Source organism: Canis lupus, chromosome 13, assembly GCF_048164855.1.
Source record: "Canis lupus baileyi chromosome 13, mCanLup2.hap1, whole genome shotgun sequence".
NCBI lineage: Eukaryota > Metazoa > Chordata > Mammalia > Carnivora > Canidae > Canis > Canis lupus.
Genome location: NC_132850.1, coordinates 55176135 through 55181902, shown reverse-complemented (window position 1 = coordinate 55181902; position 5768 = coordinate 55176135). Strand labels below are relative to the sequence as shown.

General features: G+C 33.3%; 1 non-coding gene across 1 annotated transcript; it reads right to left on the bottom strand.

Annotated features, from left to right (window-relative positions):
- Positions 1-4874: 4874 nt before the first annotated feature.
- Positions 4875-4979, bottom strand: LOC140603247 (U6 spliceosomal RNA). The gene has a single exon (XR_012006265.1). It is a non-coding gene; the product is annotated as a U6 spliceosomal RNA (small nuclear RNA).
- Positions 4980-5768: the final 789 nt, after the last annotated feature.

Below are 5768 nucleotides of genomic sequence, written 5' to 3'. Positions count from 1 at the left end.
CTTGTAGGATTACAATGATGTAATATTAAGGAATTAAGAAGACTTTTTTCGCTAGGTATAATTACACTAATAAAATAAATTTCTTTCTTAGACAAGATCATTTTGAAAGGGTGCTAACCTTGTCCATAGTTCTTATTTTATTTTATTTATTTTTATTTTATTTATTTATGATAGTCATACAGAGAGAGAGAGAGAGGCAGAGACATAGGCAGAGGGAGAAGCAGGCTCCATGCACCGGGAGCCCGACGTGGGATTCGATCCTGGGCCTCCAGGATCGCCCCTGGGCCAAAGGCAGGCGCCAAACCGCTGTGCCACCCAGGGATCCCCATAGTTCTTATTTTAGAACAGATCCTTCTTTACAAAGATCTCTGAGACTGTTAGCTACAAATGAGGAAACTAATTTGATTACTTATAATAAAAAGATCTTCTTCTTTATTCTCCTATGTTTTTCTGATTTTTTCCTACTTATAGCTGATTGACTTGATCATTCTTTCTACCCACACAGTCCTTATAGTTTTATGGTACCTGAAGATCCCTAGAAATAAACATTTTGGTGGTGGGAGTTCATCTGTATAACCCACTAAAACAGGATTAAAAGGCCAATGTTATCAGAACAACCTTGATTGGTTTAAGACTCCTCTAAGAGTTTTGAGTTTATAATATGCAGCTCAATGGAAACTATTAAATTATTACTTTAAATATAAAATTATGTATTATCAAGATCTCAAGAATAATAGAATCAATGGGAAATCAATCAATTGATCTATCATCTTTCTTCTTTCTTTTTATTTCTATTTATTCATATCTATATATCTATTTGTTATCTCTTCTTTTTTCTTACCTCTATATCTATCTATCATCTATTATCACTTATATATGCAGAGACAAAGATTTGTTTTAAGGAACTGACTTATGTGATATGGGTGCTGACAATCCAAAATCAGGGCAGGCCAACAAGCTGGAAATTTAGGTAATGTTGCAGTCTTAAGGAGAAATTCTTCTTCAGGAATCTTCAGTCTTTGCTCTTTATTGTCCTTTCTGTTTACCTATCTTCAACTCTTATTTTCTCTTCCTCCCTTCCTTACTTCCTTTCCCCATCCCTTTCTTCCTTCCTCCATTTCTCTGTTTCTTTCTTCCTCTTTTCTTTTCTTCCTTGATTTTTTAAAATGAATGTATTCACCATTCATTCATTCATTCATTAACAAATGAATTGGGTATCTTTACTCCACACCATGATTCATTTTCTCTAGTAAATAAGATAAAATTTTGCAAGAAATTTGTAAAGCCATAACATGGCAAATAAAAGTAGCACGTATTGCCAAATCACAAATAAAATGATGTGACTGATACATACTTGTTATAATTAAAGAAAGAACCAAAAAAGCTTTATATTACATAAATCTCTTAGTAGGAACTCGAGATTGAAAATTACAGTAATTTATTGGGACTCCTGGGTGGCTCAGCGGTTGAGAGTCTGCCATCAGCTCAGGGCATGATCCTGGAGGCCTGGGATCGAGTCCCACAACAGGCTCCCTGCATGGAGCCTGCTTCTCCCTCTGCCTGTGTCTCTGCCTCTCTCTCTGTGTCCTCGTGAATAAATAAATAAAATCTTTTAAAACAAAGAAAGTTACAATAACTTACATTTTCTCAGCATTCCAGACTTTTTAAATTAACTTCTCTTTGGATTGGAACATTTTCATTTTTGAGAGCTATATGTAAGGTAGTTTGTGTTGCCAAAAGATGTTTGTAAAGGATTTTTATGTAGTTCCCAAATATTTTAATTGCCAGTATTATCAGACCATCTATCAATAAAATGGCCTTTCACCTAAAAGCCAATATCAACTATTTTGAAAGTTTTACAAGTTACTCAAGAAAAATGTGGAAATTCTATTTATCTATACCTAGCCACATATCCAAGCTACTGCCTGATATTCCTTTGTGAAATCAGATAGCTCATTAGTAAGAGAACTTTTCTCTCCTCACCAAACCTAGAACTTTATGACTGGCAAGCCCATTATATTTTAATTTCCAAATGCAATAGTGGATTCTTCTGACCTCATTGGAGAATATTTGTTAATTTTGTATTTGCACTTGATTGTTTATTATTAATGACCATTGTTCCTGCATGATGCTTAAAAATGTGATATCATTAATTTGCTTTGAAATTTATTCAAGTATAACTGTTAAATTGAACAAACATCCTGTATGATGTCATCAGAAAGTGTAGTTCTTAACTCTTCCTATATGTGTAGTGTATGTTAATACAGGGTTGCAAGACTATATCTTCATCATCTTCATCAACACAAAAACATAAATATATATTGCAAAAGCTCATTATGTCTTATATTCAAACTCTATAAATTGTTTCTTTTTCTTTGGAAATGAAACTTTTTGAACAAGCTAGGCAATGGAAATTATTTTTATAGATATTTATGCTACTACTCTCTTGGATTTAGTAGAAAAAAATCAGCAACATTATTATGTGTAGTCAGGGACCCTTTATTATTTCCCAGATGAGCCCTCAGATTTCTTCTTTTACTATGGAATATCCATCTCTTTATCCCGATGTCTTCTTTAACTTTTCATCTTTGATTTATCTCTTCCTGCCCATATGCAGTTCTATTTTCTTTCCCTTCCAAGCTTTCATTCTTTCATTGAAAAATTTTGTTTTAATAGAAACAAGGAAAGGAGGTAAAGGCACTTCATTTTTAAGTATATGTAACTTTTATTTTAAACCTCTCTTCTAAAAAAAAATAAATAAATAAAAAAATAAACCTCTCTTCTGGGATGCCTGGGTGGCTCAGCAGTTGAGCGTCTGCCTTAGCCCCAGGGCATGACCCTGGAGTCCTAGAATCAAGTCCCACATTGAGATCCCTATATGAAGCCTGCTTCTCTCTCTGTGTATATCTCTGCCCCTCTCTCTGAGGCTCTCATGAATAAATAAATAAATAAATAAACCCCAAAAAACAAAAACAAAAAAAACCTCGCTTCTGTTTGCAACCTTCCCTGTGAATCCTATCTTTGGGGTTCATGTGCTTACTAAAACAACGGCAACAACAACAAAAAACAAAACAAACAAAACAAAACAAAACAAAAACTGAAAAGACCTTGATAAAAAGTCCAGAAAAAACAATTTGTCTAAAGAGTATTGAGGGACCTCACATAAAACTTGCAGTTACAGGAAGCTTGTCTCAGTTACAAAATCACTTCTTGCTTTATAGAGTGTGATTTTATTTACTTTACTCAAAACTTCAAGATTGTTTTTAATCTGATTTGCCTATTGAGAGCAATGTGATATTTAACCAGCCTCTGTTTCCTGATGGTTTCCCTCCCTTGCTTCTGAAGCTTCCCAGATGTATACATGGTGTGCTCTCACATCCTGTTACCGACATTAATATATTTCACCCTTGCAACTTGTCCTTTATGACTCTTCCTACATCCACCATTGCAGACTTCCCTATTATAATGTAATCTCGGCTACTATAAATTTACATTAGTTCAAATTATGTCTTTTTTTTAGATAAAATGCAAGCACCTTGTCCTTCAACTTTCAAGAAGGCTGTCATATAACACCGGAGGAAGCTGGCAACTTTATGGGAAGCATATGTTGAGCCCTCAACATTCACCAATTAATGACCCAAATGCAAAGCAATTTAAGCAAGGAGGGAAATATGCTCCAGTGTCTAAAAGAAAACAAAACAAAATAAAACAGCAAGAATAAGATTATGTGGTTTGAAGTCAAGAGGATAAGTTTTCAAAGCCTAAACAAGTGATTTGTAAAGAATAATTCCACTTTCCATAAAAGTGAGAACCTGTGAAAGCTGAGAACAAGAAATCTGCAAGCAAACTGTGGATGGCAGGGCAAAAGGTTATGGTCCTAAGAATATATAATCCATTAGGATATATATATTCTGTATATATATATTATCCATCCATTAGTTCATTAGATCATTTTACATATATATACTTTATATATAATATATATATATATATATATATATATATATATATATATATATATAAATTTTACATCCTCCCCAGCAATAAATCAAGGGAGATATATTTGTGCAAAGGTAAATTTGGATACTAATTATTATTTTTGGAGGGAAAATTATAAAAGCATAATCTGTTGGTACTGAAAGAACACAGAGGTCAATCAGTCAAAATCTCTAATCTTACAAAAGAGAACACTGAGGTATTCATTATTGAAAGTATAACTCTTAGAATATCTCTTAATTCTACTTTTCTGTTCTTAACTTTTACTACTTGTCCTTGGCACAATATTTTGACATACATTCTTTTTGTTCTAGAACATGTTAACTGTGCTTATAAAGACAAGGTCCCACAGAGAATCAGAATAACTTTTCAGAAACTCTGCCTCCCTCCCAAACTTCTCAATGTAAAATTATAATTTAGAGAAATAGCTAATTAGAGGCAGCTGGGTGGCTCAGCTGGTTAATTTTCTGACTCTTGATTTCAGCTCAGGTTATGACCTCAGGATCCTGAGATAGAGGCCTGCTTTGGGCTCCACACTAGGCGTGGAGTATGCTTAAGATTTTCTCTCTCCCACACTCTGTCCCTTCTCTCCTTGTGTGTTATGTTCTCTGTCTCAAAAGAAAAAAGAAAAAGAAAAATATCTAATTATTCATTTCAATAAAGATATAAATGTTTTTCAGTTTTTTATTATGAAACAATTTTTAAATTTTAATTCTTTTCTAATTCAAAGATATATACATATAAAAGTTGCAAAAGACAAAAAGCTTATGAAGAGAAGTAGGAGAAAATAATCAGATATCCAATACTACATTTTGATGCAGGTTTTCCTATTTATTCTTATGTTTGTTGAAATAATTTTCTTTCCTTTTTTTTTTTTTTTTTAATTGGAATGCTTCATGAATTTGGACATCATTCTTGCACAGAGTTTATGCTAATCTCCTTTGTATTGTTCCAATTTTACTATGTGTTGCTAAAGTGAGCACTATTAAAGATTTTATTTATTTATTTGAGAGAGAGAGAGCATGAACAACAGGAGGGGCTGACAGGGAGGGAGAGGGAGAGAGAATCTCTCTCTGAGCACAGAGCCCAACGTGGGGCTTGATCTTATGACCCTGAGATCATGACCTGAGCTGAAACCAAGAGTTTGACCTGACTGAGCCACCCAGACATATGAGAAGCAAGCACTATTGAAATAATTTTGTACAGACAGAGTTGTGATCTATTCTATCATTTTAACATTGTTTGAGACAGTTTTTTCTATGCCATTACACATTCAACAGGTGCATAAAATTTTGTCATGTGGCTGTATAATTGTGTGTGTGTGTGTGTGTGTGTGACCTCCACCATCATCATTTATTCCAGTACTTTTTATATATAAAATATTAATTTTAAACATTATTACATAAAGATTTTCCCCAAAATTTTAATGAATTATTTCCTTAGGAGAGATTCCTAGAAGTGTTTAAAATGTACTAACATTTTAAAGGTTAATTTGTTTTCTACAAATCTTTCCTCAGTTTATACTCTCTCACTCGTATATGAGCCTGCCTGCCTCACTACAGTTTTGCCAGTAATGAGTTCTAGAGACCAAATTATTTGACAACATCAGGCTAGAAAAGTCATTGGTTAATTTAAAAATCCAATTAAAGTAGAAAGCACAATTTTTTTTCATAATTTTTCATAAAATTGAAGTGTATATATGTATGCTAACTTGCCTCTGTTGATTCAGAGTCAAGGGCTTTGATTTGTTGACCTCTTTGCTGTTATCTTTC